The 12514-nt window shown below is 43.2% G+C and overlaps 1 long non-coding RNA gene across 1 annotated transcript in view; it reads right to left on the bottom strand.

The window, feature by feature from the left end:
* Positions 1–12203, bottom strand: part of LOC137670693 (uncharacterized) — a 37802-nt gene extending 25599 nt beyond the window's left edge. The window contains exon 1 of the long non-coding RNA XR_011049331.1: positions 12114–12203. This is a non-coding gene — a long non-coding RNA (uncharacterized lncRNA). The remainder of the gene's footprint in view (positions 1–12113) is intronic.
* Positions 12204–12514: the final 311 nt, after the last annotated feature.

A 12514-nucleotide genomic window follows, 5' to 3' on the forward strand; every position in this document is an offset into this window, starting at 1 on the left:
GCACTCAGAGTGGGTAATCTCCAGGCTAATCAAAGTTTGCGTCACCACCACTTTTTCTGTTAGAATAAAATTATTTCTTTTTGCATCTTCGAATTTCTCCCTTAAATACACTTCTATAAAGCACAGCAATCCCACTGGCTGTACCCACAACTCTTCTACATTAGAATCAGTGATTTACTCCCCACTCATTTAATGCTCTAAGCAGAAACAGTTTCACATTTTCTCATGCTCTCACAACCTTTTCAGACAATTAAGGAGACTGGTTACAGAACCATAGCTTGTAAAAAAAAAAGGAATCGCACTTATCTAACCATTTACATAGAAAATAAAAAAATAAATTTGGATCATTACTTGCCTTTTGTGCTACACCAGCACAAAATATTTAGAATTAAACAATTAGCGGCTGGTTGTATGCCTGTAGTTAAAGCTGTTCACAGTGACTACACCAAACAGATCCAGCTTCTTACCATTACCTTTGTTTCCCTCACAGATGACTTAAGCGTTACAAACCCACTACATTCAGCTTACCAGGGGAATGCTGTCTCTGACTCAACGTGTCCCTGCCTGAAAGCACCAAAAGACACCTGAAGCACCACTCGGGGCCACACAATCCTCTGCAGCTACAAGAACAGTGGCTGGGACAGTTGTGTGAGCTGAAGACACACAGAAAACATCAGACCACCCTGTTTCCCATCAGCTAAAAATTATCATCATCTTCTCTCAAAGTGGGACTAAGATCTTCTGGAAGAAGAGCTTTTTCTTCGTTAAATAATGATTTGAAGTGACGTTGACCTTTGCCACAGCACGCTGTGCACTTTAATGGAGCTCATCTCATCTCTGCGTCAGGCTCCCGGGTATCAGGTACCGGGTGGTATTTAATATTCCTCACGCTGCTCCTGGCTCTTGAATCTAGTACTGGAAAAAGCTGTGCTATTTTTCTGTGTACTTGACATGTAGCTATTCCTCTGTTTTCTCTAATATTACCCAGTAAGGGAACTCTTCCCAGCAGCACGCCGAGGTGCTTTCTGATGCACGCAAGCAGCAATGGGACTCGCTGCCCTTTTCTCTTGCCTTTCTGTGGGCTGTGGCTGCCCGGCTTCGCAGCCTCCTCTCTCCTGGAGAGCTCACTTCGGCCTCGCACCCTTCAAAGCTGGAACAAACCGTGTTTGTTACCCCAGCGCAGGGTAAAGGGGTGCTGCTCTGCCAGAGCTGCCTCACTAGAGGGAGCCGAAGCCCCTTCGCTGCCCAGCGGGACCCGGCACGTCCTGCCCTCGTGGGAAGTGATGGGGACATCCCTTACCTGGGGAACACATTCCTTACCTGAGGAGACAAATTAGATGTATTTGTCAAGAAAAAAAATACTCCCAGAGGGCAAAAAGGAAAGAAGAAAACAGCACAAATACGAAAACACAGGGAAGGAAAGCTTAGATAATTCTCAGCACGAGGAGTCTGAAAATATACACACTGACTTCTCTGCACCACAAAACTAAAGGACCAGATCCACACCCAAATGAAAACACAGCTGTAGATCCCCAGACGTGGTGCCAGGGTGAGGCTATAAGGCATCCAGAAAATTAACCCCCTTTCTAAAAATAAATAGCAAATCACGCTGATTGAGCAGCCTTTATTAAAACTCTGGTTTACTGTCTGGTATTTTTTAATTAGATATGTATATATATATTTGGGATTTTTATTTTTTATTTATCAGTCTCTGCAATAAAATATGTATGATATTTATCTTTCTTTGGTATGATGCCTAGAGAACAAATTCATCTTTCGCTAACGGCATATCATTAGGAGCCTTTTCTCCAGGGTAAAATTGAAATCAAACACAGACTTAAAAAATATATCAGAAAAAGATGAAATTCTAGCCTGGTTGGGGACCAGATCATGGAGACTGCTAATACCCTGGTTAAACTGGAAAGGATGATAAAGTGAAGTGGAACATCAGCTTCCTCCTATGTGATGATAAAGACAAGCAACATGGAGCCTGGAGAACAAGAAGTCAGCTCTGGGGAGATTTAAATTAGATTCATCCATCATACTTAACATTTCTGCAAAGATCCAACACCGTTACCACGCTGCTTTCTCGCAGCACTTCATCAGCATGGCTGCCTGTTCACAGGGGCAATCCAAGGCAAAGGAGAAACTTCTACAGTCTCTAATCTTTGTCACTGTGGATGTAAACTATGCCACCTGTACACGGCTCCTGGGACAGGGCATGGAGAACACAACCCTCCTACCCCACGACTGCCAGGAGCCCCAGCGTGCTGAAGCACCGTCAGTGGCCAGCAGCGGCACACTGCTGGCCCAGCACATGGTGGTGGAGGACCACAGAGACCTGCCACACGGTCTTGCGTAGCCTCTGGCTAACCTGCAGCAGAGCGGCTGGAGAACGGACCGTCCCTTCTGCAGCGAAGGCTCCAGTGGTTCCAGCACAGGTGACGTGGGTCCTGCCAGGCCTCCCATTCCATTAAAACTCCTGCGATTGCACAAGGGAGCTGGAACCCTCGCAGGAACAGGCTGTGCTGTGGCACGGTGGCCCTCTTGGCTTCCAATTTCAGAGAGAACTGAGAAGTACAGAGGCACATGGTGCCACAGTGGCAGCCCCTGAGGCAGGAGGTACCCGTCCACACCGCAGCCAGGTTTTTGTCTCCCATTGGCGAGGTCTGCTTCGTTGGCAAGGTGTTATGTTTGGTTTGGGGTTTGCTTAATAGCTGACTTGGGCAGGTGAACTACAAAGCGGTTCAGAACAGTTTACTTTGTGTGTGGAGCAGCAGCACAGTATAAATGAGAACTTTGCGCAGTTTAATTACTGAGCCGTTTTCCAGTCGTGCGCGGTGGCTGCTATAACAGGTCTGTACTGGCAAAATGCAAATTAAATAAATAAATACTTAATTTATAAGCATGATTCATCAGAGGTTTCATCTTCTACGGCAAAGAAACAGATGTTCTATTGATGGCACTTCATTAGAGAGATAAATGGGGTCACATCCATATCTCTGTTCACATCCATCTGCATAATAGACCAAACATTAAGATTTGGAATTCACATAGTACACGCAGCTCTTACATCAGCCTGAAAGAGTCTTAATGCCCAGAGCCAATTAATCCAAGTTAGATTGCCTTAACATTGATGGAACTTTAATACTATTCAAGAAAGCAGAAGGCTGGGCTTTAACACTGGCTACTTAGGATGCAGTTTCATTGGAAACACTTGAAGAATGACAGATTTTGCCTAACTGGATAGCCGTAATTTTTGGTAGCTACTGGACAAAATACAGCATCTCTCCTGATGAAGCAACAGAAAGACATCATTAAAAAGCAGCAGTGACAGGGAAGTCTGAAAGCACTGTTCTTCCTCCAGTCACAACTATCAAGGGTTAGGATTAGGGCCAGGTTTAGGGCGAGCTGAGAATCTTTTGTCTGTTTTTCTGAGTGTTTACACAGGAGGCTGAAGAGTACCCCTAGCAAACAGGAACCAGTCTCCTTCATTTTAATGTGCATTAGATAGAAGATAGTGCTTATAAAAAGAACATCACCTTCCCTGCCAGCCTGATTGTTTTTTAAAGGTGAACGCTTACACCAATGTTCTGCATTTGCTTACGTGTGCACGTGGGAGCGTACGCACACAGACGTGTGTCAGGACACAGGGTGCCCGCAGCACGCTGGCCATCTACCCGTGTGCCTGCATACCCCGAGAGCTGCTGAAAACACTGCCTCTCCTCACTGCCGTTACTCATACATCTTTCTTCTACCTGTTCGGACTCTTTTTAAGCAATTGTTTTACGTTTCACAATTCCCAACTGGAACGTAGATCCTAATTTATTGTGACTGATGCTTTTGTTTCCTTTGGGGGTGGGTGGGTATTTCTGCTACTCGCACACGTACATTCTCTGCAAACACACTTGCAGGCGTCAGCTTCACGGGCTCGCTTTTGGGTTTTCAAGCAAATATTGCCAGGGCCGATGAAAGAGACATGAAAGAAAACATTAAAAAGCAGTCATGTTTTCTTATTTCATCTAAATAATCAGTGTGCCACAGATGGACACAGAAACCACCATTCAAATTACTGTATTCCTTTATGCAACTACCCCATAGCAGTTGTGCAGCTTTGGGAGTGTGCTGCCACGCTTTAAGCGACAGCCACTGTTCACCTCCAAACAAAAATGTGTAATTACCAAAAGGGATCTAGCAGGGCTACACTTGCTTGTACATTTCCCATCCTGTTTTTGAGTTGGGGAGGGAGAATGTTCTTACCTACACTGACACTTGCATTTTCTGTCCTAAAAATCATGCAGGGCGTATGTTCGGATTCCTTCCTCCACTACTGACCTGCAGTCACTCCGAGGAGCAATACAGTAGCTGTTCAGCAACACTGCAACGCTGCAGAACAATTTAGCACATGTTGTGAACAACATCCACTCTTCCTGGGGAGATTAATGCACTACACCCCGCTCTCAGAAATTGTATTTTGATATTCACCCAAAATTCAGCTGGTCCTAGAAGTTATGTAAATGAACACCAAATGGTCTCACTTTAAATACGCCAGCCAGATCAAAATTTGTTCCTGTCTAAGGGTATAAAGGTAATAACTGTTAACCTTTGACTGCTAAAAATGTAAAGGGAAAACATCTTTCATTTAAAACTTGGTTTGGTTACCATGGACACTGCTTAATCATGAAGGATGACTATTACTTGTTACTATAGGAACCAAGAAGCTTAAGCATCATCCTGTAATTTAACTCCAGATGCCAAATTTTACAACAGTCCACCTATTACCACATTTGGATACTTCAGAACAAGCCCAGGCTTGCTCTCCATCTCTACAAGAAATTCAGTGAGGCAGAAGTGCTGCAAGAAATCAAAAATGGGAGCACATAATGTACAGAAGGAACTTGCACTTCAAATAAATTGGTTTCCTCAAAAAGAAACATTAAGTGCTCAGCATCCGAGGATTCCTCTTTCAGTGAAAATGTTAATGAAGCAAAACTTTGGCCATCTTTATTCTTGTCAATGTTTCTCAAAGTCTCTACAATTGCAGGGCATGTTTTTCCCCAAAGTGAATTCTTCAACGCTCAACTTAAAGTGACCTTCTGCAGCAATGCTGAGTAGCCAGCATTCATAAACTGAGAGCAGACCAGAACTCCCAGCCTAGCTCTCAAGAGCAAACCTACAATAAAAACACGTGTTCCTCACGTGAGCAAGAAGCAATGGACAGGACAAACACTCCAAATCCAAGCAACCAATGTGTTGCTCTAGTCAGCCTTTTATAGTATTTCTGCTTATCAAACAAAAGCATAACACCTGCCTAGTGTTACTCTCCACCATAAAGCTTTACCTTCAGCACCACCAAAGACATGTTAGCCAGAAGCTTTGTCTCCTGTAGGTCTGGGGAGATGAGGCTTCCAGAAATTACCTGTGGTCAACACTGTTTTTGACCCTCACCAGCTCTGTACTGTGTATGAATTCACAGTTTTCAAAAAGCCATCAATTTTTACATTCGCTGATTTCCAAGAGGGCCTGAGGCAACTTAGTTTAAAAGCCTGAGCCCAAGGCTGCATAAAACAGGGAAACGAGTAAGGAAGTTCTGGGGTTTGTGTACCTTTTTTAATACCATATACACAAACACACAAGCAATTAATATCTAAATTTAAAATACCCCATGCAGTGTTTAAGAGGAAAGCAAACTATCCTCAGCTAGTGTCTGAGTCAAAGAAACCAAACCTGATCATGCCCATATACAGCAAGTGCCCCAGCTCGTTCCCCGTCTCTATGGAGAGCAGAGTAAATTAAAGGATTATAGAGTGCCTTCAGTGCAATAACTTAAGGGATTAGTGGCACACTGGAAGACCTTCAAGGGAAATATAGGTTTAAAAGCTTTAAAAGGCAGCTCTGTGTCTAAATTGTTTGGACTGCCAGAGCTGTAAGGAGACAAACTTGCTCTAATACATACGGGATCGTGAAGAGCCTGCTGAAACCCCTCTCAGCGTGCTTTTGGAAGCAATTCTTCTTTGGACGCAGACCAGGGTTTTTAACCTCTTTCTCGTTTATTACCTATGGCTTTTAGATAAAACCTCACTCTGCATGACTTGGGAGCAACTCTGCTACTTAATTCCTTTCAGAGTAATGAGCCCCTCTTAGCAACACTGTTAGGGGAAAGTGAAGTTACTACCAGAAGGAAAGGACTTAAAGTAGAGATAAAGCAAAAGATGAGCAAAAAGAGACAACAGTCAATCTTCAGGTTGCCTGGAAGTTCCTGGTACAATTCCCAAATTTCTGTCACAGCATTAAATGAGCTGTTCCTTGGACAGTAATTTCCCGAGTTACTCTTAAGTTGTATTGACAGTTCTCACAATTCTATCAAGACTGTTGCTGTATTTAGTTACCTCTTAAAGATGCATCTGCGGGGATCACGGGACATTCGGGTATGGGACTATGATCAAGATGACCATGGTCCCACTGAGGGGTCAATCTAACCTTTGCCTCCATAGACAACACATTTACTCTAAATTTTTGTGTATTAAAGGGATACTTAGATTTCTCCATCCATTGTTTTAATATCAAAACAATTCAAGAATTCCTCCATCATGTGCTACTTCCCAAGTTATTAAATTTAGTATAGAATTTTATTACACAATTAAGCACTGAACAAATACAGCAAAGTCTCAGCTGGAGCACTAGTGCTAAAAATAGCACAGCTGCCAGGGAATATTTCCTACAAACGTTATAGCTTAACAAATTTTGCATATCTTTTCTATGGGCATCTGTCAGCCACGCTGCTAAAGTTTCAATGAAAAACTGCAAGAGTTCTGAGGTGAAATAGAAAATGCCCCAAAGAGACTTGGAAAACAAAGCAATGGTCATTAAAAACTGTGAAGCAGGAAGGTCTCCTTTTCCTGACATTTAAAAGACACCACCCTTGGAAAAAAACCCTATTGCTAATGTTTATTACTGGACTCTTCCCTTGCCTGCTCCTAGCCCTTAAATGAAAGAAAAATAGTTTATGCATTTTTTTTTTAGAAAAAAATAGAAGTATTCTAAGGCACAATTTGGATTCTTCAAGAAATCTCACACAGAGGAGATTGACCAGTAATATGTTATTATGCTCATCTTTCTTTCCAGACTTGACTTCCTACTGACCATATCTCATTCAGGATCAACCACTGGTACAGAAAGATGTGCGGAAAAGGCAAAATCACTCATCTTGTCCAATTTTGTAGGATATGAGTCAGAGAACAACAGTAAAACTGGAACATTTTACTCAGATTTCTGCCTGCCAATATAAATACGTGCAACACATAAGCATACTTGTATTTGCAAGGGTAACGCTGTATATTTCAAACTTCTACATGCTGATGCAGAATCAGTTTCTTTTAATAAAAAAACATATTCTTTAGCCATACAGACCATTAAAAGCTGCTAGATGTTTGTCAGATAGATATGGTCTCTCTCAACAAATTTATTACATAATGATCTAGATGCAATCCAAAAGATCAGGACAACCCAGTAACAGAAGTGAGCGTGAAAGAGGAGGTTATAGTAACACAAGCCCTTTACAGGCAGGTGCACAAATGGGTTCTGATGGTGGGACTGGATTAATAATGACTATTCAATTTGTTAAAAATAGAGACCACAGAAAGCACAACCAAGGCTCAGGGGCACATATCAGCACGCTGTCTCTGTCTGGCCCACACCCAGGGCTAAACGATACCCAGTTGTTCTATCACCCAGTGTCCCCATCCCAACCGAGAAAGGGAACTGGGAAAAGGAGAGACTCATAGGCTGAAATTTAAACAGATTTACTAAAATAAGAAAACTACTATCTATACTAATGCAAAAGACACAAAATTATACTTAGCTCATAGAGTTCTGGCAAGTTCCTCCAGGGATAGTAAACGTTGAGAGAAGAAGTAGAGGGAAGGAGAGCAAAGAGCCCCATCTCCAGCAGCTTCCCCATTTATAGTGCCCTGACGTTAATGTCCCAGCACACACCTGGGCCAGCCTGGGGCAGCTGCCCTGGGTTTAACTGTAATGGCCTTGATCACCAGCCACAGCTGGGCACACACTGAAACAACATGGAACAGAAAAGTGATTCTGTTTGGGCAGCACATGACAAACTACTTATTTACATATTTATTCATTAGTTGATTACGGCACTGTTCTGAGATAGACAGCTCTGGTCAATACCGATCTATCAGTCAGGAAAGGTAGGTTCGGATCTGATGCAGGTATTCGAATACCCAGGCCCTTGCCGTAGCTAGAACTATCTAAGCTGAACTTCATTTAGAGTAAGCGTAGACAAAAGCCAGACCTTGAAACACAGATGCTTTCAACCATCCGAAAGGCACGCAAAGCGTAACTCCAAGAAAAGTTAATTGTGGGTCATGAAAAGAACAAAGTATTGTTCAAACATTTCAGTGAATTATGTAATTACAGAACCCTGGATCTTACTTAACAATATAGTGGGAATTTTCAGTAAGAGCAAAATTTCTAATCAGAATGAGAGATCCCTTCACTCCACACCAGCTGATACAGTCGTGGCCAGGGCACTGCCCTGGGCTCCAGGACAACGTCCTGCAGAGGTGGAAGGGAGACGTTCCACGTGGCATTCCTTGATGAACACCACTTCTTGTTAACATGCTGCAAAATAGATTTTCAGCCAGGAAACGTTAGAGGCAAGTGTGCCAAATTTCAGTTAGCTTTAAATATAATAAACCCTCCTTTGTTGTTTTGTCATTGTGTTACGTGCTGGGACAATTTTCAAGTCTCTGCTTACCTTGTCCCGAGCGAGTGCCTTAACCTCTAAGATACTGGCTATTTGGGTATAAGTTGATCTCTTATTTGTCACTTAAAAGGTTTTGATTTCATCAAACAGAGGAAGAAAGACTAAATTCCAGCCATTTTCAAGAGACGTGTATCTGAATAGCCTGTGCTGAGAAAAAACCAGTCTGACCTTAGCCCCCAGGCTCTCAGTGTTTGGTGTACTAAAACACTGGGCTTTGCTGAAGATCAGTTCGTTTTCTCTTCACAGCAGCCATCAAAGGCAAAGAAGAAGAAAGCCTGGTTAATAAAAAGCAAGACATTCATGTCTGAGGAGCTGACAGAGGCAGAAGTATCAGGAACACTAAACCTTCAAGATCAGGAACTCAAAACATTCTCATATTCTTAGAGCTTTGATGACAACGGATTGCCTACAGAGTTTTACAGAAGAAAGACCTGCAGCCAAAGCTGCATTTGGCTCAGACATGGAACCATGAACAGAGCACTCATGAGTAGTTTCTATGAGCAAACTGAATTTTCAGAACACTTGCCCCTGACCCCTGTTCCTTCATTACACCCATAATTAAGGAGAAGCAGAGGTACCATGAAGAAAGCCCCAGACCAAAGTACTGCAGGCAGAAGCAGGTGTTGCTTTTATCGGTGATTTTCCTTCTGCCCTCTCTGCCTCCCAAGTACCTTCCATCACATTAGATGGATCGCCTGGTAGTAATCATAATTACTGCCGTGATTCCTCATATAGTTACACACATCTCTGAGCTGAACAGATGGTCCAAGGAAGAGATGGGGTTTCTGCAGTTAAATTTTTAACTAATCAATGTATACCTGCAGCGTGTCCCGAATCTCTGTGGAAAGCAGAGCCAGGAGATTTCAGACATTATCATCATTCTAACAAAGATTAACAGTGGGGTGAAAGCTGTCTTGTTTATCCACTATCAAATAGCAATAACTTAAACACACTGGAGGCCTGATCACGGGAGCCTCCTGATAGCAGGAACAGCAGCCGTGGTGGCAGCAGATGGCAGCACTGGCAGCTCCCGGCTCAGCACCCGCATCAGGATTGATCCTCCAGGATGGATGGATGCAGCACCAAGAGTGCAGGATTCCAGATGGGGAGAGGGGCTTGTGTGCCAGCAGAGATCTCCTGCTCCCCTGGTAAATGTGTAACAACTGCCTGATCCTCAGCAAGTTCCCTGTCCTGCCGAAGTGACACACCTTGGGAGAGCTCGGTGGCTTCCTGGTATCCTGCAGGTAGGGCCACAGGCGTACCCAGGCTCTGTGGGGATCCTGGCAAAGGGTCCAGAGGCTGGAGAGAGCCAAAAGTTGCCAAGAGGCTGTCTGGGAAACACACCAGTGCAAAACAGACCATTGCCAACTTCTGTGCAATAACTCCAATAGTCATGAATTTATGGAAACCTCCCACTAAGGGTATCTGATCTCTGACTCTCAACTAGAGAAAGCAAATTACACTGCAGGTCAGCATTTGAGAAGGGGACCCTCAGCTCTTTCCTTCATCCAGGCTTGTAGATTTTGAAAATTAACATTTCAGGCGGCTCTGTCCAGACTGGCAGCACGGGCAGCGACTCCACACTCCGCACCGAGTCCCACCACTGACCTTGCTGTATGGCACCACCCCTGCACAATTTGCTTTCTGCATCTCCTACAAAAACATGTCAAAAATTAAAAGAAAATTCTCATCCTGATTTGCAACTCCCTTTAAGATCTACAGATAAGAAGAGCTCAACTACTGCTGAGCGTTAGGATCCTGCTAGCAGGCAGGAATCCCAGAGACAATGGGTGACAAACACAAAATACTCAGGGAGAGAGCAACAGCGAGAAGATTTCAGTTGGTTCAAACCCAATTGCTTACAAACATTAGGGCTGATTTCCATTTCCATCAAATATTCCTTGTGTTCATAAGAAAATACGCAGTTAAGTTCATACTGGGTTACCTAAACGAAACTAACATGTTTCATCTGTCACAGTAACTGAAAGGACAGTAAAATATTTTGGTTTTGAACAGTATACAAATAAAGGGGGAAAGGGAACTGTTACATGCTTGTGAGTTTACAAACACTCCTCCCTGACAGGCAAAACACAAAAAAAATCATGTAAAGAAAAACATTGTGTGCTTAAAGGAAAAGATGAAGCTCAGGGACTGATTTAGCTTCCTATTGTTTTCTCAGTGATGATTCAAAATCCTGAAAAAAGTACTGTATGCCCCGAAAAGACAAAAGAGGACATTGCACTAAGCTAAATCTTGTAGTGCTAGAGTCTGCTTTCCAATCTGCTTCGTAAATCAGAATTAACTCCAGTTAGACAAGTACCAGCCTGGATTTGCACAAACACCTGATGCAGTGCTGCAGTTGTGCTTTTTATTATGGCTTTTTATTCACACAATAATATTCGTTTGAATTAATGGCTTTGATTAAGCTCAAGACATTATAAATACGACTGGAGTGTCACACTAGAGGCCAGACCTCTCCTCTCCTTTCTGAAAAGAGAGTTCAACAGCAAAACAACTCAAAGACTCCGGCTTCTTTGACTCATTTAACGATAGGCATAAGCATCAATAAACATTTACTTCACACTGGAAGAGAAAGCCAGAATAGCTTATTTTAAAAATGCAACTGGGTCAGTAGCTGCCTCAAGTAGCATAAATGGGCTGCATGAGTGAGTATGCCCTAAAGAAACATTACTCTGTGGACCTAACTCCTGCTGAGGAGGACAAATAGGCCCTTTTAGAGCAGGATTTTTAAAAGCGCAAAGTGATTTGGGAATACAAGTCCCATAGCGCCTCGGGAGCATAATCTTTAGGCTCTTTTGAAAATCCTACCCCTAAACTGTACTCAGCTTTGTAATTTCAAAAGCCCTGGTGATACTCAGCTCATGAAGAACAAGAAGTTCTAGCAATACATCTTTGCGTATAGATACCGTCTCTTAATCAAGGATTTTCAAATCTCTATCATCATCAATTAGGCCTCCAAACATCTCAGCTAAAAAGTAGTTAGCTTAATTACACAAATTGAAAAAACTGAACCATGGATAACTGAAAAGACTGGGTTAGTTACAGTTACACAAGATGTTAACACCACTGTCAGAACAGCACCCGAGCCTGACTCCCCCAGCTACGCCCTGAAAACCCCCCGGTTCTCCCTCCCCATACGTGAGTGCAGCACTACACAAGCCACTGACCTTCTGTAAAGCTCAAAATACACTTCACAGGGCGCAGGTACACTTACAAACACTCGCCCTGGTCATTCTTAGCTACCTGTAAGTAACAGCCCCCATGTCTTTGCACTGTCAATAAAGAGAACTGGTGTTGCAATTACCCCTACTAAGCGGCCTGTTCCGGCTCCGGGATCGGCTCCGCTGTCTCTGAAGTCGTGACCTCCGGAGCAGTCGGTAGTAGTAAGACGGTCTCCCCGAACTTTTCCTGCTGTTCATTGACATTTTTGTATCTATTTTACACATACACACATGCAGGCACAGGTTCACTCTCCCCTCTGGCAAAATAGCAAAAGTTCCAGCGTTTAATGGACTGGCGGCTGGTTCTTTGGAGTGGAAAGGGAGAGGGGGGAAGAGGAACTCTTCACTTTACACATTTAAAAAGAAAAACAACAAGAACACATAAAAAAAAGAGAGAGAGAGGGGAAAAAAGAGCGCAGCACAGAGTACATGTCTCAGCTGAGGGAGGACTTGCGGCAAGTAAGATAAACTGTACTAACAATTC

Source organism: Nyctibius grandis, chromosome 16 (assembly GCF_013368605.1).
Source record: "Nyctibius grandis isolate bNycGra1 chromosome 16, bNycGra1.pri, whole genome shotgun sequence".
Classification (NCBI taxonomy): domain Eukaryota; kingdom Metazoa; phylum Chordata; class Aves; order Nyctibiiformes; family Nyctibiidae; genus Nyctibius; species Nyctibius grandis.